Source organism: Canis aureus, chromosome 11, assembly GCF_053574225.1.
Source record: "Canis aureus isolate CA01 chromosome 11, VMU_Caureus_v.1.0, whole genome shotgun sequence".
Classification (NCBI taxonomy): domain Eukaryota; kingdom Metazoa; phylum Chordata; class Mammalia; order Carnivora; family Canidae; genus Canis; species Canis aureus.
This window is the reverse complement of record NC_135621.1, coordinates 69,429,983-69,456,095: the sequence shown is the minus strand read 5'-3', so window position 1 is coordinate 69,456,095 and position 26,113 is coordinate 69,429,983. Positions and strand designations below refer to the sequence as shown.

Here is a 26,113-nt window from a genome sequence, read left to right as displayed (position 1 = left end):
TACAAATTGTTGTTTTCAAATTAGATGCTCTTTTGAACTGGGATTTCATGTTTCAAACCAGTTTTGCATGCACATGCTAGATCAGATATCAGAAACTTCTATTAGTGGATGTTTGGAATGACTACAACCAAGTCCACGTGGTCGTGGTGACTAATCTTAATGTATTGTTGGATCCTACTGACTAGTATCTTGTTGAGAATTTTCGCATCTGCATTCATCAGGGATATTGGTCTATAATTCTCCTTTTTGATGGGGTCTTTGTCTGGCTTTAGAATCAAGGTGATACTAGCCTCATAGAACAAGTTTGGAAGTATTCTGTCCCTTTCTATCCTTGGAACAGCTTTAGTAGAATAGGTATTATTTCTTCTTTAAACATTTGACAGAATTCCCCTGGGAAGCCATCTGGCCCTGGACTTTTGTGTTTTGGGAGGTTTTTGATGACTACTTCAATTTCCTCCCTGATTATTGGCCTATTCAGGTTTTCTATTTCTTCCTGTTCCAGTTTTGGTAACTTGTGGTTTTCCAGAAATACATCCATTTCTTCCATATTACCTAATTTGTTGGCATATAGATGCTCATAATATGTTTTAAAAATCATTTGTATTTCCTTGGTATTGGTTGTGATCTCTCCTCTTTTGTTCATGATTTTATTAATTTGAGTCTTCTCTTTTCTTTTTAATAAGGCTGGCTATTTGTTTATCTATCTTATTAATTCTTTCGAAGAACCAACTCTTGGTTTTGTTTATCTGTTCTACAGTTCTTCTGGTCTCTATTTCATTGAGTTCTGCTTGAATCTTTATTATCTTCCTTCTTCTCCAATTCCTTTAGGTACGAGGTTAGCTTGTGTATTTGAGTTCTTTCCAATTTTTTGAGGGAGGCTTGTATGGCGATGTATTTCCCTCTTAGGACTGATTTTGCTGTATTCCAAAGATTCTGAATGTTTATATATTCATTTTCATTAGTTTCCATGAATCATTTTAATTCTTCTCTAATTTCCTGGTTGACCCATTCATCTTTTAGTAGGATGCTCTTTAACCTCCATGTGTTTGAGTTTCTTCCAAATTTCGTCTTATGATTGAGTTCTAATTTCAAAGCATTGTGGTCTGAAAATAGGCAGGGGATAATCCCAATCTATTGGTATCAGTTGAGACCTGATTTGTGACCCAGTATGTGGTCTATTCTGGAGAAAGTTCCATGTGCACTTGAGAAGAATGCATATTCAGCTGCGTTTGGATGGAAAGTTCTGTATATATCTATGAAATCCATCTGGTCCAGTGTATCATTTAAGACCCTTGTTTCTTTGGTGATGTTGTGCTTAGAATATCTATCATTTGCAGAAAGTGCCATGTAGAAGTCTCCTACTATTAGTGTATTATTATCTAAGTATGTCTTTACTTTGGTTATTAATTGATTGATATACTTGGCAGCCCCCACATTAGACGCATAAATATTCATGATTGTTAGGTCCTCTTTGGATAGACCTTTTAAGTATGATATAGTATCCCTCTTCATCTCCTACTACAGTCTTTGGGGTAAACTTTAATTTATCTGACATAAGGATTGCTACTCCAGCTTCTTTTGAGGACCATTTGAATAGTAAATGGCTCTCCACCCTTTCATTTTCAGGTTGTTGGTGTCCTTAGGTCTAAAATAAGTCTCTTGTAGACAGCAAATAGATGGGCCTTGTTTTTTTTTTTTTTTTTTTTTTTTTTTTTTTTTTTTTTTTTATCCTGTCTGAAACCTTGCATCTTTTGATGGGATCATTAAGCCCATTCACATTCAGAGTTACTATTGAAATATATGAATTTAGTGTCATCATAATACCTAATCAGTCCTTGTTTTTGTGGATTATTTCTTTGGGCTTCCTCCCTCTTTTACAGGGTTCCCCTTAATATCTCTTGCAAAGCTGGTTTGGTGGTCACATGTTCTTTCAGTTTATGCCTATCTTGGAAGCTCTTTATCTCTCCTTCTATTCTGAATGAGAGCCTTGATCGATAAAGTATTCTTGGCTGCATGTTCTTCTCACTGAGGACCCTGAATATATCCAGCCAGCCCGTTCTGGCCTGCCAGGTCTCTGTGGAGAGGTCTGCTGTTAATCTAATATATCTCCCCATGTAAGTTAGGGATCTCTTGTCTCTTGCTGCTTTAAGGATTTTCTCTGTGTCTTTGGAATTTGCAAGTTTCACTATTAAATATCGAGGTGTTGAATGGTTTTTATTGATTTTTTTGGGGGGGGGACTTCTCTATCTCCTGAATCTGAATGCCTGTTTCCCTCCCCAAATTATGGAAGTTCTCAGTTATGATTTGTTCAAATATTCCTTGTGGTCCTCTCCCTCTCTCAGCCTCTTGTGGAACCCCAATTATACATTGATTCTTCCTTCTCAGGCTGTCATTTCTTTCCCTTAGCCTTTCCTCATGGTCTCCTAATTGTTTTCCTCTTTTTTCCTCAGCTTCCTTCCTTACCATAAGCTTGTCTTCTATGTCACCCACTCTTTCTTCTACCTCATTAACCCTAGCACTTAGAATATCCAGTTTGGATTGCATCTCATTTAATTTATTTTTAATTTCGGCCTGATTAGATCTAAATTCTTCTAGAGAACAAAGTCTCTAGAGTCCTTTATGCTTTTTTTTCCAGAGCCACCAGTAGTTTTATAATTGTGCTTCTGAATTGGCTTTCTGACATCGAATTGAAATCCATATTCTGTAACTCTGTGGCAGAGAATACTGTTTCTGATTCTTTCTTTTGTGGTGAATTCTTTCTTCTAGCCATTTTGTTCAGTGCAGAGTGGCTGTATGAGCGGGCTGAGTCAAGAATATCAGCCACAACCTAAGTAAATTCCACCCTAGATGATTCTGGTGGGGTCAGAGACCAGAAAATGAAAAAGAAGATCAGAACAACATAAAACAAAAGGACTACTAAAGTGAAAAACAGATTTAAAAAAAATAAAGTAGTAATAAGTAAAAGAGCAAAAAACCCCAAGAAGAAGAAAAAAGAAAAAGAATAAAAGAAAAAAAAGTAAAGAGGAAAAAGAGAAAAAAGAAAAGAAAAGGGCAGGACTGGGGGTAGTGGTGGTGCAGAAGTTGTAGTGGAGAGAATGTCTACCTGAGGGATCCTCTTGGTTCTGAGTATATTTTGTTCTGTATGTTAGAAGATGCTCAATCCCAAATTTATATAAACCAGCAATACTTGTAGAGAACCCCCAACATTGACCACCTAAACATAAACAAGATAAAAGAGGGGGGCAGAATGGGAATGAAGAGAGAATATAATCTCAGAATGAACCGGCATGGTATGCCACTTGGTTCTGGTGCATGCTGGTCATGGTTTAGAAGGTATTAACTTCTGCTGTTCTAGAACAAAACGAGGCAGAGAAAACAAAAAACACAAAAGAGAAACCCATATCTCCTATATCTCCCAAAATTGAATTGAATGTGTTGAAGAGAATCCAGAAGTGAAAAATAGACCTAAGACGTGTAATTGTCAAAAAGGAAAACACTTAAAAATGAAGAGCTGGTAACATATTGTAGTTATGGTGGGAAAAGAGAAAAAATATTGGAAATTTTTAGTTTGATATATAAAAGAGTTGTAATGGAAAAAGGAAAAAAAATTCAAAAAGGGGGGGTACCGTACCCTCTAGGTCTATATGGTATTTTCACTGGATCCTGGAATTTTCCAGCACTGCTCAGTCAAGAACTTGCTCTTCCCCTGTCCTTCCAGCTGGTCTCCTGGGGGAGCATCTGCTGTGCTGATTCTCAAATGGGTGCACCTGGGGAGATGCCCCCCACACACCAGGTGCCCGGCTCAGTGGGAGCTGTTTGCCCTGTGAGGCCTCTGTCCCTAGCTGCCCCCTCTCCCAGGCACAGGGTGAACAAGGAAGAACAACCACACTGGTGGGAGCCAGGTCTGCAGCTCTGGAGTCAGCTCCCCCAGTAACTACCACAGTTCCCAGTCCGCACTGGCCTGGATGCTCCCAGGGTGGGGGCGCTGATCTGCACAGCTCACTGCAGCCCAGTGGCAGGAGTGTCCTCACTTCCCTGTGCCCTTCCCACCTCCACCCATCCCGGGGGGGACTGCAGGATCCTGGCCTGTATCCCCTGGTGCCCTGGAGTCTGGGGCCTGCACTGTTTTAATCATACTCCCAAGGCCTCAGCTCCCAAATGTAGTAAGGTGCAGCCCCTCCCCTGGAGCACCCCCTGACCACCGGCTTCTCCCCAGGCCCCCCCACCAGGGCACGCTCCAGCCCTTTATGGTTCTCGGCCACAGTGCGTAGGGTGCTCTCCTCGGGGCACCCCTCCTCTCCTAGTGACCCCGGGAACCTGGAGGCGCCCCTGCCCCTCCTGCAGTCCTGCCCGGTCAGTTCCCCTGCTGAGCACTCTTCCTTCAGGAAGATTCCAGCATGGATGTTGGAAGTTCCCACCTGGGGTGGAGGGAGTGCTCACGGCCCCCAGGCTCCCACTGCTCCCTTAGCCCCAGCTCCTGGGGTCCCTCCCCCACTGGATTTATTTATTTATTTATTTATTTATTTATAAGTTTTTCTGCCTTCCTGCCTTGCTAGAAGCAAAAACTTCTCTCCCTGTAGTGATCCAGCTGTTCTCTCTTTATTTTTTATTTATTTATTATTTTTTTACATATTTTTTTAAATTGGAGTTCAATTTGCCAACATATAGCATAACACCCAGTGCTCATCCCATCAAGTGCCCCCCTCAGTGCCCGTCTCTCTTTAAATCTCAGGTGGGATTGGTAGGTGCCCGGAGGCTTTGAGAGCAGGGTAGTAAGTTGGTGGGGCTGAGCGCTGAGGACCCTACTCTTCGGCCACCTTGTCCCTCCCCTTCAAAGCTTTAGTTATTTCACCTACTGATGATCTTGCAAAGCTGGAGACTTAGCTAGGAAGATGTGATTCCTACAGGGCAGATAATTTGTTGCATCCCTTCCACGATCTTTTTGTCCACTATCTTGTTTTCTTTGTTTTCATCATATATTCCAAACATATTACAGTTTGGGCAACAAATGTATATTTTCCTGGTTTTTTTTTTTTTTTTTTTTTTTTTGGTTTAAATACTTTCAGATGCTTTGAAAAATAATGCGACATTGCACACAGAATTCCTCACCATGCCATTGGCACTTTCGGTATATGCATTTTTGATCATAAGTCACGTAGCATCGTGCCATTATCTAACCTGCCTACTGCAGAACTCAGTGGTGGAAGTAAAATGCTTCTGCATAATCAAATGTTATTTAATAAGTGATATTACCTTAGGTCACCCCTTTGGTGTGAAACCCTTTTATTTGACGTGGGGACAAAAGAACTTCCGAGTGTCACCCCTGGCATATTTGCTTCTCCCTTGCAGGCCTAGCTGGGTTTTCTGTGCTGGCAAGCGAGGTCTAACATGGAATATCCAGAAATCACACTGCAGTTCCACCATTCTTGATGTCCTCCCAGGTGAGCTGCTGGGCTTCGTGCTCGTGCTTCTAAAGCAAGCAAACTTTAAGCTAATTACGTGCTAGTGTAGTCTCCCTTGCTGAATTTTGGCAGGTTGCTTCTGTAAATTATGAAAAATAAATGTGAAATATGCAGATGTCTTTTGTTTGAAGCAGATGTTTGGTCCGTCTTGCCAGAATCCAATCAGCTGTTCCCTTGGGGCCCTTCTCTCCACAACATTATCCCAGAGCAGCTTAGAAACATGAAGGGGCGATCAGAATAGCACTTCACAGGCCTTGGAGGAAGCTTCTGGACTTAGAGGTCTTTGTTAAGGAGAAATAAAAATGGAAATATCTCTGCCCACAAGACTGAAACAATCAGATCGTTTCTGGTGAAAGACACTGGATGCAGAACACTTTTATCTGGTGATGCTAAATAGAATTGGGAAAGGGTGGGTTTGTTGTTGTCACGATATTCTCTGAGGGCCTACCTTCCAGTCCACCATCTTGGTGATTTATGGCAATACTCTGAGCTGTCGCAGTCACAAAATTGCTGCCAATGCTGCTCACACTACGGTCCAGTGTTTCCTCACACAGAGGTCTCACTTTAGACAATAGATTCTTGGATATTTGGCCATTTGGCCATGTGACCAATTGATTAAGTTTTAAGCAACAATACAGAATAATCCGATCCAATATAGTTCAACGACGATGCAAACTGCCTGCCACGCCATTGCAGCCTGACCATTCTCCTGAGGACCTCTGATTCACGGACACCCAACTAATGCGGTGAAACTGATGACCAACCCTGAGCCATACAGAATAATTCAGTGCATCCTTTATCGATGTATGGCCAGATGGCAGGATAATGAAAATGTTTAGGGCCACATATTCCATTTTGAAGATGAAATCATTTTGCTCACTGATTCAATGAATCTATCCTACTGGGCTCTACTTCTACTGTGAAATCTGGGTAAGGAAGACTTACAGTAAAATATTTGCCTGGGTAATATTTATTTGTATATATGAATATGTATATGCATATAAGAATATATTTATATATAGCATATATTATTTGTCTAGGTAAATAAATATATCCATAGGCAAATAATATATGTAAATATTACTTAGGCAAATAGTATATATATATATATTTTTTTTTTCTTAAACAAATAAGTCTTTAAGCAGCATTAGTATTTCGTAGTACTTTGTATATGTATTTAGTATTTTGTATTAGTATTTTGTATTAGGTTTTGTATTATCACAGCTGTCCGTCAGCTTTTGCTCTCATGCAGTCTAATAAATAAAATAAAAAAAATAGAAATTGGGCTCCATGGAGGGAAAAATTGTAGAGCTGGTCACTGTTGAGATTGCATATGGTGGGTGTCTTAAGTGACACTTGGATCTAGGCGATAGACATACGCACTAATTCCAGGCTCTGCTGAGCGCTGCTATGTGACTTTGGGCAAGTTACTTACTCTTCCTAGCCTCAGCTTCCTCATCTGTGAGGACATCTACCACAGAGAACTTGTTTAATGAGACAATGTAAGCCAAGCACTTAGGCACACTGTTGCCTGTGTCTGACACACAGCTCAGGAAAAAATGAAGCAAAAGCTCAGGAATGAAGCGCTAATGCTGTAACTTACCTATTCACTTTCTACCACTCCTCAGTGAGGGTTTATTTTGTGTATGCACACACGTATGTATTTATATATTTATTTATTTTTACTCATGCACATCTTTTGTACCATAGTTGAGCATACTTCTGCTGCTTCTCTTCACGGCAGAATTGCAAGGATCCCCATGCCAACATGTTCTGCTCCACCCTAGATATTGTGTAGGAAGCTGTACGATGCTTGTAATCTCCCCTGACTTTTCTTATTGGGACTAACTTCTTTAACTTTCTTCTGTGAGTCCCATTTCCAACACTCTCTCTTTTCCGAATTTACTTCAGAATTCCAAGTTCTTCTTTAAAATTTTGTGGTTTTCTAAAGGATCTGATTTATATGAATATAATGAAAGACTTAATACCTAGCTAGTATTTATTGAGCACCAACTATGAGCCAAGCACCCAAACTACTGATTATGAATAAAATAAACATCCTCTGGGATGAAGTGGTTACTCATAACTAGGAAATACCTCGCAGCCTGATCCACCATTCATGATTTCCAGAATCATGTACTATGCCTTGTGTTAGCTACAGCATTGTAGAGTAGATGTGCATTTTATTTCTTACTTCTGGAATTTTTGTGCTTTCCAAGAACATTTTGCCATGTGTATAAGAGCAGTACAACTGATTAATAAGTAAAAATTTTGATCAAATAGTAGATTATTATGTTCTTCCTGACATCAAGTAAAATTAATGTTACTCTAGCAACATATAGATATACCCTTACTGTGCTTTTCTATTACAAAGCACTTTGCCATCTGTACTGAAAAAATTTATGATCTGAATCTATTTATCAAGCCACCTAAAAGAATGGGATATGAGGAAATAATAAAATAAGAAAGAAATAAAAGATAGATATGGCCTGTGTCTTAGGCCTATTAATATTAAATTGATGATATAAAATCTACAGACTGAAAATAATAATAATTTATGTAGTTAAAAATAGTATTTTCATACAGTTCACATAAAAATGGATGAGTAATAGTGCTCATCTTATTCTGTCATTTGGGGATTAAATGAGATAAATATGCAAGAATTTTATAAACCCGGAGAAGTATGCAATTATTAGGTAACATATTGCCAGCTCTACAAACCACATAGGTTTTCTCATTCTTCTTTGACATAAAAGAAACTGAGTCTCAGGCAAATAGAACAACCTATCTAAGCCCATAGAGATAATAAGCCTTGGGGCTTAAATGTGAGTCTAGATCTACTGACTCTCGATTGAGCCTTTTCTCACTGTATCTCTAACTCTCAAATGATTTATGAATAATTAAAAAGCTACATAACAATAAGACCATATTAATGAAATATAGACTCGATATATAAGTGTTTGAGGAACATAAAGAAAACAAGCATAATCAGAAAGGCTTCCTGAGAGAGGCAATAGGTATTGAAGGAGCTGGAGCTGGATCAGTCTATATATTGTATATACTGTATGTACTGTAGCCTCCAAACTCCTCTCTTTGCTTCTGGCTTCCTTTCTAAGTTAGGCTTATAATTTAAAATGATTTTCACGACTTTGAAAATATTTGACCTCTCTTCCAGTGTTCATTGTCCCCCCCAAGACCAGTTTTCATGTCCTGAGGAGGTGTGCCCAGCCTGAGGGGCAATCTCGAGTGAAACAGAGATGGGGGCACACCTAAGAGCAGCTGTGACAGTTTTCCTCATCCACCATACAGGGGGTCATTCCAGCTAGTGACCCAAGGCTAAAAGATACAATAACTAACCCCCTGAGAAAGTCAATGCTCAATTTCTCAGCCAATTTTTAATTGGAATTTTTCTTGGGGAAAATAGAAAGTTCTAAAAAGGACTGATCATGTCAACAACAATAATCATATAATAATTCTTTATAGATCTACATCCAGAGTTAAAGGGAGTATATTTTAAAGACATCACTAAAGCATTTATCTAGCTTTAACTGCCTCATCAAAGAATATTATTTTTTAAAAAGAAGCCTCATAAAGATGTATGAATATATAGACCTGTGATTATTCAAAAAAATTGTACAAATCAAAATAAATTTGCTGGAGCAATTTAAAATAATTAACCTTTGACAAACCTCCCTCTCTGGTAATGGAATAGTAACTATATGAATAAAAGATAAGTCGTGACATTCAATGAATTACAATATTCATCCCATAAATTACTTGATATAATAGCTCTATAGTCTACATTTTTATAACACTAAAATGTCCCAAACACTAAAGAACCCATTCATTTCCAGTGTGTGCTTTGCAAATGGGTTGGGTAATTTCTTTTGCCTTCTATGGGTATCCTTTAATTAAGTCTTTACTATTATTTTTTCCCCCAAATATCCCTTGTTTCAGCCTGTCAACCATTGCTGCAGTTACGGACACCTGGAAAAATTGAGGCTTGTGCTCACCATCCGAGCATCTCTGGAAAATGAGTGAGTGTGAACCCAATTTGTTGTGCTGGGTGGGACGGTTAAGGGTTGGCATTACTATATGGCTGATGGCCATGTTTAATGGTCTGGTGGTCCAGTTCCTTGTGCAGACTATGGGCCCTTTGGGCAAAGTGCTTCTGTCTCCACTTCCAGTAATCTGTCCTGCCAGGTAAACTGAAGCCATCTTTGACCCCATAATGGTAATTAGAGATCACAGCATGAAATATCAGTGCTTAATAATGGTAACTAGAAGGTGTTCATTGGCACATACAAACCTCAGGATGGCAGGATGGCGGTAAAATGCCCAACATTTTTGGTCCTAAATGTGTTGCTATTTTAAACAAAGAAAGGAAACTGATGGCAATAAGATATCTCCTGAGACATGGATGCTTCTCTGGCTCCCCATTTTACCCATTAAGGACAAGATTTGCTAGTCATCTAGCAGTAACCGACTAGTTTTCTTTCACAGTTTAAAGTCATCAGCGAGGGTAAGGTGAACAAAATGAACCAAAACGAACCAAAATGAACCAAAACGAACCAAAATGAACCACTGGTTTCCAATTCAACTAGGATACCTTCTTGGTGTCTTTCTAATACATTCTACATCACAGTAGAATGTGTCTACCCTAACACATTGTTTAAGATTTCTTTATTCTTGATCTTTTAATCATGATCTGGATTCAGTTATACCATCATGAAATCCACACCATTTATCGAACACTTACTCTGTATCAGGTATTGGGTCAAGTCCCACAAATGTATTTTCTTATTCATTCTTTCCACAACGTCTAAGGTAGATTCTAGTTTTATTCCCATTTTACATGAGAAAATTGAAGCTTAGAGTTCTCAGTGATTTGCTTAATTTAACATTATGCGTTTAACTATTACACTGTACTTCTCCAGACGAACCATGCAGTCTGGCTACCCAAACTCAGGATCTCTTCACAGACATGGTTATCTTTGTTTCTTGACACTAATATCTGTGAGCCAGAGTTGCAGCTGTAGGCGATGGCAGGTACAACTCAAGAACTAGAGCTCATTTGCCTCCGTTTTTATCCAAAAGTCACAGAAGCAGGTGGGTGGGGTTCATGCTATTTCCAGCCTCTAAGTAAGTACTGATGAACCATTCTCAAAGAAATGATGCAGAGCCCTTTGCTGTGGTGTCTTTTGGGCAAGATATGGATTTGAGCCAAAATGCCTTCTGTTTCTCTGTCAGATGTACAAAAATAAAGGATATATGGAAAATGAAACAGGTCACGAATTCACAGCCAAAACATTTGTTCTTAGTTTGGGGGCTAGATAGAATTGTGTCTGTGTAGTTGGACATTTATTTTTTCCTACTAAAAAAAAAAAAAAATCCAGAGTGATTTTTTTTTTCTGATCTTTTTTGAATCCTCCTCTTCCCCCTCTTCCTCCCTCCTCCTCCTCCTCCTCCTCCTCCTTCTCTTCAGCCACTATTTCTGAGCCAGGAAGTTAGGACTCATTGAATGATTAGGAATATATAGATGAAGACGGAGGACATAGAAATCTGGTGAAGGGACCACCTATTAATCTGTCAGTTACAAATGATTTTCATGGGTTGTCTATTAACATTCCAAGAAAATAGTTCTGCAGATGTCTCTGGAGGAAACACTGCTCTTGCCCCACCATTTCTTTGTTACCAGTTGAAAAGTTGGAGCTCAGAGAAGTTAAGAATTTTACCCAGCTTTGCACTGTAAATTGACTCTCTTATCTCCTAGTTCAGCATTCATTCAACACATATTATGAAACATTTACTATGTGCCAGGAACTGAATAAATTCAATTTGCTGGGTATCCCAAACTTAGATTTTAGGAAAGAAAAAAAAAAAGTGTATCTTAATACCATGAAGGAATGTTCTGTTTCCTTTTTCATCTGTTATGTATTTGTCCATTCTCTAGTTTCTGATGCTTAATGTTTCCTTATTAATAATCTACAGAATGCTGTAATAGGTCTAGGGTAGAAAGAACATTTTATTTATTTATTTTTAATTTTTTTAAATTTTTATTTATTTATGATAGTCACAGAGAGAGAGAGAGAGAGAGAGAGAGAGGCGGAGACACAGGCAGAGGGAGAAGCAGGCTCCATGCACCGGGAGCCCGACGTGGGATTCGATCCCGGGTCTCCAGGATCGCACCCTGGGCCAAAGGCAGGTGCTAAACCGCTGCGCCACCCAGGGATCCCTAAAAATAACATTTTAGACTGCAGTGACTTAAAAAGAAATGACTGTTTAGCACAAAGATCCCCACATTTTTTTTTTGAGAACGTGCTATTTTACATTTCTTAATGTTTTTTTTTTTTTAAGAAAGTTAAGTGGAGCCAAAAGTGAAAATCCTATTAAGCTGAATTTCCTTCTTTTTAATATGACCCACAATAAGACATACATTGTTACTCAGCATTTGTGTGTACCTGTAAATAGATATACATACAAAGAGGTACACATCTAAATAGACAGTTGACCCTTGTGCTTGCTTTGGCAGCACATGTACTAAAATAGACAGTTGACCCTTGAACAACGTATGTTTGAGTTGTACAGCTCCACTTATACACGGATTTTTTACAGTACAGTACTGTATGTGTATTTTCTCTTCCTTGTAATTTTCTTAACATTCTAATTTCTCTAGCTTACTTTATTATAAGAATGTAGTACATAAAAAAAAAAAAAGAATGTAGTACATAATACATATAACATGCAAAATATGTGTTAATCGCCTGTTTATGTTATTGATAAGGCTTCCTTCCAGTCGACAGTAGGCTATTAGTAGTTAAGTTTTGGGGGAATCAAAAGCCATACTCAGATTTTTCAACCACGCGCAAGGGTTGGCACCCCTAAACCCTGTGTTGTTCAAGGGTCAGTTGTAATTGAAACATGAAAACTTCCATGAAATAATACTCTCGTATGATATAATAAAAATAACATATTTTACACCAAATATGACCTTACTATTATTTAAACGCTACAAGATGTGTCACACAGTCTATTCTACTTCATATTTTTTTTAAAGCTAAACAAAGTTCAATAAATTAACCAAAGCAATTTGGGCAAATGTTTCAATTCTCTATTTAATTTTGCTTGTAAAAATACCAAAAGGTCAGGTGGCCAGTGATTTTTGTCTGGTTCAGCCCTTGATCACAGTTGGAGTCATTTGCCATTCAACTGCGAAGGGTACAATGGGAAATCTGCCCCCAATTTCTCTTCGGCCTTTAGATTTCCTGAAATCTAATCATATGAGCTACCTAGCGCCATGTCTCAACCTCCCTGAACTTTCATCACACGTGTTGAATGGGGGAGGGGAGGCCTGTGTGACTCTCATGATCTTTTCCAGCTTCAAAGGTCTGTGATAATTTTCATGTGAAACCTGGGTACCTGTGAAAATAAAGTTGCCTCAAATGTATTCAATGGATAAAGTAAGAATTTCTAGAACCAAAAGTATATTCTGTTTGAAGTTTCTCTAAAATGTTGACAGATGTGAAAGGGAACATTATCAAATGCTTAGTTTTACATTTGCATTCAGATCTGCTGTTTCATTGGGGGCATTTTTTATAAAACAAAAATGTATGACTGCTGTTCTTGGAATTCTCCTGCTTCTGCAATGGATTTAATTAGCTAAAGCGCTGGATACTTATGTGCACTTTGGTTTTTGAGAGGTTTAGCTGTTGCTGGGTTTAGGGAATCCCAGGAAGAAAGAGGTTCAGGTTTTCAAGCTATTAGGACTGTTAGTGCCTCCAGCTGTGTGCGGGAATCCCGGTGGCCCCAGCACTAGCACCAGTGGCTCTTCTGCAGTCGTCAGGGGCATGGATATGGCGTTTAGCTAAGTTTAGTAGAAGTAATCCAGGTAACAGCCTGAAATGATACTACCTTTATTGCTTAGGTAGCTCACTGGCCAAAAAAGGTAAATTGTTTTTATAGTTTCTTCGTACATGGCTGTGTGAACATTTGACCCTTGAATCTTTAGATCAGTAAACCCCATGAATCAACTGAGGTAGCACTCAGGGACATGGAGCGCTCGTGAACCTGGCATAGAGAGTTTGGCAATCACTGAAAGCTTGGGAAATCTTTATTCTTCTAGTCCTAAAGCAAGTGAACCAAAGTTTTTGTCAAATTGATTTTCTATAGAACAGAGCCAATTCTATCTACATTTACAGCGAGGATTGCCATGTGGCCTGGAATCGTTATTTGGCTGAGCATGACCTGTGTGTAGTTGCACCATTGGCATCCTGCGCCAAACATAACCAGCAGCTTGTGAGGTGCAATAAGGGGCATCGGTTACAAAAGTGGAATAGTTCATTCCGTACGGCCAAGACAGTCTGTGTGTCTGTCTTTAAAAAAAAAAAAAAAAAAAGGACTTGAAAAAAAGTCCTTGAAGAAAGGATTTGCCCCAGCCTGTTGGCTAAGCCTCCTTTTCCACTAGACAGCGATTAGATTCTGGAAAGAATATCATCTACCCTTCAGTGCTGCTGTGAATGATAGAGATAGCACACACCTAGCACAGTGTCTGCCGCCTTATAGACCTGCTTGTAAAATGATGGTTATTTTAACCTTTGTGACAGGGCTTCTGTGCCCCACCAAGTACTCTTCTTCACTTCTGCATGGACATTTTCTTTCTTTCCTCTATTGTGCATGTAATAATAATAATTGTAGATATTTACAACATTCAGAAATGCACCCAAAAAAGGATAAAATAAGTATAATCTATGCAGACAAGGAACAAAACCCTCTCATTAATATTTTAGTATATGGTTTTCCTTTAAATGTGGCTCCATTTGAAATGTCTTTCTCTAAGATGGAAGGACAGCACTTATTTGATGCCAATAAAAGGGACACTATATTCACCCTTTGTATAAGATCTGACCTAGTTCATCTGACCCACATAAAAGTTTTTTTTTTTTTTTTTTGTAATTCAATTCTACCTTCTTCATCTCTGGCCAAGTAAAATGAGAAATAAAATTTCTGGATTCAGTCTTCAGATCACACTAAGTCAAGTAGGTAAGTAGCAGAGCAGAAATAACTGGTGGGGAAAACATTTTTGGTGTTGTTATTTGTGGCATAATTCCTGATAGCCTGAATTGCAGACCTAGGATAGAGCTGGGGTAAAGGTGGGGAAGGAGTTGAGGGAGGGCAGAGAGAGGTAGGGAAAGGGAAAGAGGACAGGGGAGGTGTTTAGCTTTCATTTGCAAGCGTGATACCCGCTGCTTTGTTTATGGATTTGATGCTATTCATACAGTCTTTGCAATATTAATTTTTAATTTATGATGCTCATTAGGAGACACTTAAAACAGAACAATTATCATTTATCTTGATATATTATTTACTAGGACTGACTGTCATGGTTAGGGGCCCATGATTAGTGAGAGGGGCATCGAGAAGAGCTTCTAAAAGGTGCTGGGGTAAAAGAATAGGAGCTTAGGAAGCGGTTGTCAAAACCCAAGACCCAAAGTTCTGATGTCAATGCGAAAGCCACACAATCCCTAATCAAGACTCAGGAGGCCCCCTCCAAGACAAGCCTGGAACAGTACTTAATGAAACTGCAGGATTATATTAATGAGACTCTCTGTTAGGCCACCAGCTCATCAATTATTCATCCAGCTGCATTCCTGATACTTTGCTGTCTTCCTCCTCTTTTTGCGTTGGTGTGATTACTTTTTTTAACCCTCGATTTCCTTACCTGGAGTGTAAACAAAGCCTCCTGTTCTATAGTTTCCTTTTCTTCTGCTTAAACAGCATCTCCTTTCAGTTCTCATCCGAGATGTCACATATGATGATGGAAGTCTACTGGAGGGAAGTCTAACTCTGGAGTCTCAGGGAATTAGGGCACCTCTGACTTTGCACTTCTCTAATACTTTAGGCCTGTCTCCGACAGGGTGCTTATCACATTATGTTATAATCATCTGTTTGTGTGTGCCTCTACCCCCACAAGACTGCGAATTCTTAGAGACAGAGCTTACATTGTATTTAGCTTTGTATTTTCAATTCCCAACACAATGCCTGACACATGACACTGAATGAATGAGTGAATGAATGCATGAATGAATGAATTATGGGTACTTGATCATGCCTAATATTCACTAATATCCAGCCCTACCCATTTATAATCAAGCAGATTGGGAGGTGGAGGCCTGAGTACTACCTGCATGTTTCACAGGAAAATAAAACAAAACTTTACATTTACAATCAGGTTCATGTAGGTGAAGGTGTGTCTGTGGGCTGGAGGCAAAGTACCCGAGTCTGTTTGGTACTCAGCTCTACATATACTTATTCGTTTCTTTTAGAAATTACTTATTAAAATTGGGCGTAGTTTTAGGAACAAGTTTGTGTTGTAGTAGGGCTGACTGTCGTGGTCTAGACGGCTAGATGATTGTGAGGACGATTTCAGTGAGCTTTCACAATAAACACCCCTGAGGCTAGAATGGGCTTTGGAGCAGGACAGAGGCCAAGGGATGGGACTTAGACCCAGAGTCTATTATTTGTTTCACTCACTCAAGGTCAACAAGAAAAACAAGCAAGCGAGTTTCTATTCCTCAGGAGGTAGGATGTTGGAGAGGGTGTAACACGGACCCAAGTCATTACCTCATGCAGTAAGGACGGGAAGTACTTCCCTTTGTCCTGGACAGGGAGGATGATGGAGAATAGAGGCATGTTGACAAACCAAAGGAAAGGCAGAGACGGGTGCAAGGAAATGTTTGATATTCCACCCCAACCAGCTATAATACTCAAAAAGCCACGTCGGCTGGCATGTAAGATCACTGCCTCAGCCACACTCTCTGCAATGTGTCTGCACTCTGCCACCAAGTAAACTTTCCCAAATGCCATGTCACTGCCCCCCACCTCCCCCAAGCATCTGTAGTGGCCTTCTGATGCAAAAACTAACAAACAAAAACAAACACAACCAAGCAAAAGAACAAATACTAGAAAAAAAGAGCAAGGATACAAATTCTCTGAAAGAATAAAAAGAAACGAGAAGACATGGATGTAAATCCTCAGTTTTGTCAAGGTAGATAGATTGCAAAGCCAAAGGCAAGTAGTGACTTTGGCCAAATGGATTCTAATTTGTTACATCGCAACGAGTCACTACTCTACAGAATTATATGTAGCGAAAGATTGTCTGGAAGTTCTTTCCATAGATTTCAATAATCTCTCCATAGATCATCAGTGTGCTGGGCTGAGAATGGGGTATGAGCTCTTGTTCTTCTTTCTCCTTAAGGCACATGGGTGGGCTTGATCTGCTGGGGTCTTCAGACTGGTTGCCCCGGACTAAGAGAAATCGTACTCATTCGTCCTTAGTCGATGGATTTGAAGATGTGCATCTTTTTCCTCATTTAACATTTCCGAAATACAAATGTTTTTCCTTATCAATATTTTGCAATTGCTTTTGGCCAGGTGGGAGTGATGAGGTAGTTGTCATAGTCTGCACATAAATTTAATGAGGTAGTTTTCATATCTTGCACACAGACTCACTAAACCTGGTTGCAGCTGTTCATATTGTCCTAACTTTAACTGAGGGGGTGGGGTACGTCATTGGACTGCTTACACTGAGTTGAGTTCCCCCAAAATGTCTTCATTAAAATACATTACGATTCAACATTGAAGCAAAAAAAAAAGTTATTGTGTGCACAGAATGGCATGGAAACAGAGATGTGGATGTAAATGTGACTTTGTTGAAGCAAAATATGCCATAGGAAGGACGAATAGTCAAATGCTTTATGAGTCTGAGGAAAGGAAGATGCCCAGCAACAGATGAGACGTATCAGAAGCCAAGCTCTGCTATTACAGGTGGGAGAAATTATTCTTTTCTTTCTTAGTGGCACATAAAATAATGGTATATCTTTGGGTGGCTAGATTTTCAGCTTCTAACCTGTTCTGTGTGTGCCATGATATGAACCACATAGAGAAGAATGGTTTTAAGTTCCTGGATTTTGGGGTTTTCTTCACGCCAGCTTTCTGGTAAAGAAATAATTTTAATTCAACTTAATAACTTTAAAATTATTAGAATAAAAGTATTGATTGTATTCAAAAAGAGCAAACTTGGCATTAATTTACCTCTGTTATATGTTATTTTCTATCTAATTTCAGTTTAGCTTCACATGATAAAGATGCAATTGAACTGTGACCCCTAAAGCAGGGATTCACATAAGCAGTGGGCTCTGGGTCCCCCATTGTTATTCCCATTGGGAACAGTGGGAAGTGCCCAGAGAGTTAGAGGTAATAGGCTCTTTCTGTATTATCTGTGGTATTTATATGACACACCCCAAATGGACTGCATGTGATTAAAAAGAGTACAGCCTCTCTTATTTTTGAAGGTGTAATTAGGGGCTGGCCCCCTACTATCATTGACCTCTTCATCAAAACAATGTGGGTCATTCTGGAACTCTAGGATATGAATTACAAAATCAAATCATTATATGTAGAAATTATATCAGATAATTTAGTTCAGTTCTTTCATGTTACAAATGAGTAATCCAAAGCCCAAATGACTTGGCCTCCTGGGATCTCAGTTTGTTCAGGGCAGTAACTGGGTCTTTGGCACTTGATGGGGGGCCCTGCTACCATCACACACACACTTCTTACAGGGCAAATTTTCATATAAACAAAATGTAGAACTGTTTCTGTCCTTGGTTATGCACGAAACTTTATTACATTTAATTCTTCTACTAAATCCTTGTCCTGTTAGCATTGATGAACATTTATTGAGGTTTTTCACTGGTTAGGGACTTATTAATCCAGAGTTTAACAGACAACTATATCCCAGAAGTTTTTCCTTTTCGGTAATTATAACCTTGGTGATTTTCACCCTCTATTCTCTACTCTTATTTCTATTTTCCCAATTAAAATGCAGAAATCTGGAAGAACATAAATCTGGAAAAATGCATGCTACAGTCTGTAAAAATGCACCAACATAACTATAACCAAGAGGGTGGAGATGGGGCGAGGAGGTAGCAATAGTCATTACCTCTCCTGCCTACTCTGCTCCTTACAGTAGAGTTGACATCATTTGCACGGGCCTGTTAACCAAAAAAATACCTTCTTGATGGAGTGATCCACTGTTCTGGTTTTAGGATAGGACTTTTAAGGGCATATGAAAAATAACAGAGATGGCTTGTCAATATATCTTAGTATACAGCAAAATGAGGTCTACTCTGCCTTTTAAAAAATATTTTGCTGCAGATGAGACTTCAAAACCAAAATTGAAAGGAAGTAATTCATAGTGTGTGTGTTTTTGTAGATTTATGAGTGTACATGACATAATGTGTGTGCATGCACATGTATTCCTATGAATTTAATACAACAAAGATTTTTATTCCTTCATAAGGGATCTTAAAGTCTAAGGAGAAGACCATTATCTTATTTCTCCACAAATGTCTCAATTAAGTATCTCTCTTCTCTATATAGAACCTTACATTTCCTTGAATAGTTGTCCTAAGGATGAACTTCATCTTGGTCTTGTGGTTTATCTGGAGCAAGTGTCAAGTATTTCAAATTAAAAAAAAAAAAAAAAGAAGAAGGTAACAAAGAACTTTAAAATAAGCCAAGACTATAAGAAGGAAGAAGGAAAAAGGAAAAAGAAGAGCCTTTCTTCCCCAGAAGCAAATGAAAGGGGCATGATATAATAATCTGAGGGCCTTTGAAAAATCACATTTGAAAGCCTGGTACCTGGACAGGTGACACATGATGAATATTGAAATCTATGGCCTGAACCACCATAAAAAGAAACAGTATATATATTATAAATCTTTCTCTTGACTATCTATAGACAGACAGAGGCTATTACAGTGAATAATCCATTCCATAAAAAAAGAGTATATGCAAACTTCCATTCAAAATAGAAGTACCTTATTTTACTTAACTCTACCTATTACTATTTTATAACATGAGGAGCTTTGCTAATTTTTTCCTCTAAGGTGTTTCCTTGTTGTTTTAAAAAAACCTTTGGGGAAATAATTCGAAGCATATGGGATTCAGTGTTGAACCATGCAATGTACACAGAAGAAGAGGTGAAGTATGATGGTCAGTCCCTACCAGGGACTCACAGGGTAACTTAGGGAACCATAGCCAGTGGTGGGCGGTCCTGGGTCCGTGTGTCCCCGACTGTGAGGGGGTGGCTAAGTTCATTGCTGTCATCACTTTTAGCTTTAACCTTCTGTGGTTCATTTGCTTATCTTCCATTATAAAATCTGTGTGGAAGCTTTAGCTGTTCGATCATAAGAGCAAATTTTAGTTAAAAAATGTGAAATCTCCTCCCCCTGAAAATCCTTTTCTGGCCTCAATTACCAGCACATACACTTGCTAAGAAATAAAATTTGTCAATTCGTATTTCTAATCGCTAGCAGGGCATTATATTTTCAAAATGCCATTTGTGATCATTCCCCCTCAATATGGTGAAGCATCCGAGTTGAATGTCAGCCTAGGCTTTCTTCCCTTAGCCCTCGTGTCTTAGTCATTTAAAGAACAATGCTTTTGAGTAACAGAGTTACTCTTTCCTCCTGATTTCTTTTTCTGACAAAATTCAGTTTCCTGGGCGGCTTCTTGGGGGAAAATTCAATCATGAGATGTACTGTAGAAGAGGGCACCATGCTACTTTTAATATTAGCCCCTTTTAATCTGCGTAAGGTCATCGAAGTTTTCTGATTTTTGCCTAGGGAGAACTTTCCCCTTATTTTGTAATTGACTTTATCCCTTTTTTCATTTATTTCCCTGTCTCCTGGTTGTAGCATCTTCTCCCTGGAGTCTCAGGTTAGAAGTTTTCCCTTTTGTGAAACCATGACAGGTGCCTAATTGAATGATGAATGTCCCTTTATTACTCTGTAATTGAACTGCCAGCTTTTTGATTGGTTTGTAGAGATGCTCCCCCCCTCATCAAGCACTGCAGGGGGCTTGGTAGTTGGCAGTCTGGTCCTACACTCCATCTGTCTAATCCCATCTAGCCCCCACTTGCTTTTTGGGGGGTGGTGATAGAGGTAGGGAGTGAGGGGGAGGGGAGTCATAATAAATTATGCTAATTTGATGTGGCTCTGACAATGAGAAGATCGTATTGTTCCATGCATCTTGGGGGTAAATGCTTCAAGACATTTTGTCGTCATGGGTGCCTAGCCTGACAGGACCACGATGAAGATTAATGGGCCTCACCTGAGTGACAGAACAGGGGATTGTGGGGAAGAGAGGGTCATTCATCATACTCTGACAGGTGTCATTCAATCCGACAGCAGCTCCACCGTCACCCGGCGAGCAGTTCCATTTTTCTGCCAGTTAAGCAAGGAGTTTAATAACATCCCCAGAATTAAAACTCATTCTTTGTAGCAGGTCTGACAGCTGAAAATAAGAAAATCAATTCTTCACATGTTATAGCACAGTTAACTGACTGGGGCTTTGACTCTAATTTAGTCTTTGGGCTGCATTTCAAGCAAAGAGCTTTTTGTAAGACATCATCTATTAAAATTTATCCACAGTGCTAACTTTGGTGGTGTTGTTATTGTGGGCGCATTAAAGATTCAGGCTTTCATAGCCAGTGTCCTTTTATTCACTGCGTGTTGAAATGTATCCCCACAGTAGCTGGGTCTCTTCCGCTCCATCCTCATTAGCAATGTTTACTGCTTCTCTCTTCATTAATATTGATCCCCTCCCCAATTACCGGCAACAACAAGACAGACACTAATTTGGAACATTTGGTGTCATTAAACTGTTTGGATTTCAGGTTTCAGGAATCTTGGAAAGCAGAGAAGATGGCTCAAAGATGAGAAAGGGAGTTAAACTTTGGGGTTGTAGGGTTGGCCTGATGAATGATGATTCTCATCAACGAAGAGAACAGTGGACTATAAAACATGGCTCTGGATTGCTTTAACTTGTCTTCTCCTCCTGGAGGAGGAGTCTCTCTGTCCACCTCCATGAATCTGGGCTGTCTGAGCCTGTCACTTGTTTTGGCCAATGGGATATAGTGATGCTGTGTAACTTTGGAGACAGGGACTCAAGAGCTCTACATCTTCTTCCACTCATTGTGAAAGTGAGCCACCATGTACGATGTCAGTTCACCATGCTGTGAGGAAGCCCAAGCTAGCTACATGGAGAAAGAGAGACTACACAGAAATGCACTGAGGTACCAGACATGTAAATGAAGAATTTTTGGACCTTTCAGTCTTTCTCAGCTGCCAGCTGCATACAGCCATCTGTCTTGGATGGTCCCAACCCCAGCTAATGCCATATGGAACAGAAAAACTGCCCTACTGAGCACTGTCCAAATTTCTGGCCCACAGAAGTGTGACCAAATGAAGTGGTTGTACTTTAAAGCCATTAACTTTGGAGATGGTTTGTTATAAAGCAATGGAGAGCTGAAATAGAGAAGGTGAGATAATAGGGGCACAGTGCGAGGGAACTGGGTACACTCCTGATTTCTGTAACCCAGGTTTAGAATCCTTTTAGTTTGAGGGGAACATTTTTCCCTTCAAAGGCTCCTTGGTTGAGTAGCTTTGCCTTCTCATGTTGTGTACTCCTCCTACAACCCTCTTCTCCTTTAGGACAGGACAGTTTTTCAGTACATTTTCCTGGGTTGAGAGAAGTTGTGTTAATTGGCTGAAGAGGACTTGTCACATTTATTTTTCTGCTTCTTAGTTCCTTCCATAACCATTTTGTACAGTTAAGGTCAAAAAAGGACTCTTTGAAAAAAATTCTGAAATTGGATATTTAATCCATGGCTTCCCACTAAGCATGATTAAAGGGTTGTGCATTATATGTAGTGATTAAGTTAACCAGATTACTGATCAATGTCACAGGATGCTGTATACACGTATACACAAAGTACGTATAGATAATTATTTTCTTGTGAATCATCTCTTTCTGTTCTCAATAGTAATCAGATTGGTGGAAGACATTGGTAAAATAATCTATTGGGGCATCAAAACAGAAAAAGTATCATATCTCTGTTGCTTACAAGGAGCCAAACACCATAACTGCAACTCTTTATATTTCTGAGTAATAATCTTGGAAAGACCTGGGACAAAAATGTGGGGTGTGGGATAGCTGTCTGTCTAAAGAGAAATTCTATAAAGGCACATCCTAAAAGCACACAGAGGGCATGCAATAGCTATTTTGAATTTTCCAAATTCACGTATCATGCCTATTCATTATAGCAGAACATCGGAAGCTTGGGAAGAGGAGATGAATTCAGAGGGTAGTAGCATCTTGAGAAAGATCTTAAGCCTATAGTTACTTCCAGGGAAAGAAGAAAACTGAAGATCACTGTGGCAATTTTTATTATAATGATTTACACCACAGAGCTTTTCCTTTCCTTGAGGCCATCCTTCAAAACAAACCTCTGAACGTCAGAATTGGGATCATGAAACCAGTAAAAATTACTTGACTGAAGTGTCTTAAAATGAGGCCACTATGGCTGAGGCCATATTTGCTATACTGTTGCTGTGACCTTGAGCGGACTGTCTGTATTGGCATTGCCTTCTTAAGAATTCGCACTGTCCTTAGTTTCAAATTGCCTGGAAAACTCACATGCCTGTTCAGAGTCAGTCTCTTTCAATCACCATACAATTACAGTCCAACTAGGTGATTTGAAGGCATCTCCTTAAGTAACTGCCATATTTTTTCCTATTTCAGATTTTGCTACTGTGTTTCAACATTGGTATCATAAAGGAACCCCAACCTAATACTCCACCCCTAGTATTAAAGAGTGGATCCCCTAGGGTTCATTATGTCCTCCCACTGGGCCTGAAACCAAGAATTAATTACAAAAACAAATTTTTGGCACCTAGAATGATAGGTTCTTTTTAGAGCATCTGGGATGATGCTCCAATACAAAGTATACTATATTCATTGATAGCTTATAAGCTCGTAGAGAGTCTGGCACATAATAAGTGCTCAAAAAAATGATTGTAAATAAGTATTAACAAGCCAATCCATAATTATCATCTGCTTACTGGCTATTGCAGGTAGGAGTTTGCATATTTGAAAAAGGCACATTTGCTAACTTCTAAAGATGTTGAGGCTAGCAAGGCAGTTTTGCATATGGACCAGCCATCGCTGCAAGATAGAAAAAAATAGTCAATAAAACCCACTGCTCTGAATCTATGAATTTCTTAGATCCACAATGAAGTAGCAGACTTTACCATCCAAGTGAAATTTTGGAGGTAGAACTTTGGATTAAGAGTCAGAAGACTTGGATTCTTGTCATGTAGGCTTTGCTGCTTATGAGGTAACTTTGGGCAAGTCACCTCACATGTCTAAGCACCAATTTTCTTACTTATAAAACTGAATTATGGGCACCTGGGTAGCTCATTCAGCTAAGTGTCTGACTCTTGATCTCAGCTCAGGTCTTGATCTCGGGATCATGAGTTCAAGCCCTGCAGTGGGCTCTACACTGGGCATGGAGCCTACTTATGTGGAATATAAGAAACAGTGCAGAGGATCATAGGAAGCAAACTGAGGGTTTCTGGAAAGGAGGTAGGTGGAGGGATGGGTAACTGGGTGATGGGCATTAAGGAGGGCATGTGATGTGATGAGCACTGGGTGTTATATAAGACTGATGAATGACTGAACTCTACATCTGAAACTATGATGTTAGCTAATTGAATTTATATAAAACAAAACAAAACAAAAAAACAAACAACTGATTTAGTCTCTAGTCCTCCTACCCAAGGGATCATCTTACATGATGTATATTAAAACAGCCAAATCTTAAGTTAACTGTATGCCCACTACCCTCATCATCCTGTTGTCCCCAAACCAATAAGTCAAAACTTATTTAAATAGTTTTATATTGTGACTTTAACTCCAAACATTATATGTTTAAAAATCTTTAAAATAGTCATCTAGTAGCTCCTGAATTACATAAGTAGCTATATCAAACTTTTATTTTTTTCTAGTGCAGACGTTTCTGCGTAAACACGTATCCCATGGTAACTTTGCATATGCTATAAATGCTTCTCAACAGTAGACAACAAAATGTATACATGGGTTTTGTACATGATAAAGCACAAATGTTAATGGAAGAACAATCTGTATCAAGGAAGTCATTATTTCTTGGGAACAGAAGATGAAGACAAAGAAAGTGGAAAAAGAATGACAAAAAGAAAAAAGTACTGAGAACAAGCACCTCATCATCAAAGGTGAAGGTTGTATGAAATCAGATGGTTTTGAGCAAAACTCAAAACTTGGGTTTAACAAATGTGCATGCTAACAACTACAGGAGCTCTGATGGCTGCCTTTTTGCTGGGGGTGGAAGAGGGAAAATAACTACCCACTGTAAAGATCCAAACAGGCCAGTAGCTCTGGCATGACAGCTACTTTGTAGCATGACATGTCGTTTCCACTCAGGGAAGCGCGAGCCGGAGAAACAGCATTCCAGTGGGTGGGTCTGATGTCAGGGAGGTGGATTCCATCCGACTTACAGCTGCACCAAAGGCTGACTTTGGCAGCAATTCCTGGGCTATAATTTTATAAACAGTCTTTTCTTTCCAGACTTCCAATGTGAATTTAGACCTCAGCACAGATTCCGCCTCACATCTTTATTTTGTGTCATCACATTCTAATCCGATGACAAACAGTTGGTCTGAGATTTCAGTATATTACTATATTAGTGCAATTTATGTCCTGTGTGGAAGTTGATGATGTGTAAAGGCTATATTGTGGACTCGCCTGGATTCTAATCCAGTACCTAAAAGGATAGCATTGCTGTGGTAGATCGCAGTGGCACTTTATCATGAAGCCAAATGGTTAGTGTGTGGTGCTGGTGCCAGTAGACCTTGGCAGCAATATTAATTTCCTCCCAAATGGGCCAAAGCTCTGCAATTTACCTTTGAACAATCATTATTATAATTTAGCATATCATTGTGCCATTGCTGCTGACACTGTTTATAGGAATATTGTCTTAAAATTTATGCTTTACCTTAAAGAAGTAAGACACGTAGAATGGACTGGATCCAGCTGAGGAAGGGAGAGGATAACTACTTAGGTGACTCACAGGGCTGCCACTGCCTAGCCAAGTTGACAGTGGCTTGATTCTCCCTGCTTGGGACGACATGTGGTGCTGGATGGGAAACCAGTTAGCCAAGTGCATTCTCATTCCAAGCCTCCTTCAGTCATTTTATTAAGAGAAGTTTCCACGACTTGAAAGCAATGCAGTCTTCGAGCACACCCGAGAAGAAGTAGACCTGAAATAGATGAGCTCAAGAAGAATAGAAAGTAAATCAATTTCCATTTTCACAAGCCTGAGTCTGCTCATTTTCGGAGAGGACAAATCATGCAGAAAATAGTGCCAAATTACTCATGGTTTAATGACAATTTCACAGAAGAGACAACTGATCTCCCATGTTGTTATGCTCCGGACTATGTCTGGATAGAGGTGCGTTAGGCCTGGATGGGGACATCAGGGCAAGTACTCAAAGCCTCAGGGACCGAAGCCTCACTCCTTTCTTCCCGCCATGCCCTGTTGATGTAAACAAGTTGCTCTTCCCTCGGCAGCTGCTGAGTTCTTCTGCAGCCCTGCATGGGTTGTCGTGTCTCCCTGTGGCTGGCCTTTTATCCTCGCTGAGATAAAAGAGATCAAACGATGTCATGTGATATTACATAAATAAATTCTTGGCAAACTCAACGATTCACATGGT

At 39.5% G+C, this 26,113-nt stretch overlaps 1 long non-coding RNA gene across 5 annotated transcripts in view; it reads left to right on the top strand.

The window, feature by feature from the left end:
* LOC144324308 (uncharacterized) overlaps nucleotides 1–26,113 on the top strand; it is a 253,334-nt gene that overhangs the window by 105,085 nt on the left and 122,136 nt on the right. For 3 of the 5 annotated variants that reach the window (XR_013389841.1, XR_013389843.1, XR_013389842.1), the window contains exons 6-7: nucleotides 5,350–5,441; nucleotides 9,420–9,499. This is a non-coding gene — a long non-coding RNA (uncharacterized LOC144324308). The remainder of the gene's footprint in view (nucleotides 1–5,349; nucleotides 5,442–9,419; nucleotides 9,500–26,113) is intronic. The other 2 variants (XR_013389839.1, XR_013389838.1) reach the window with 1 other exon arrangement.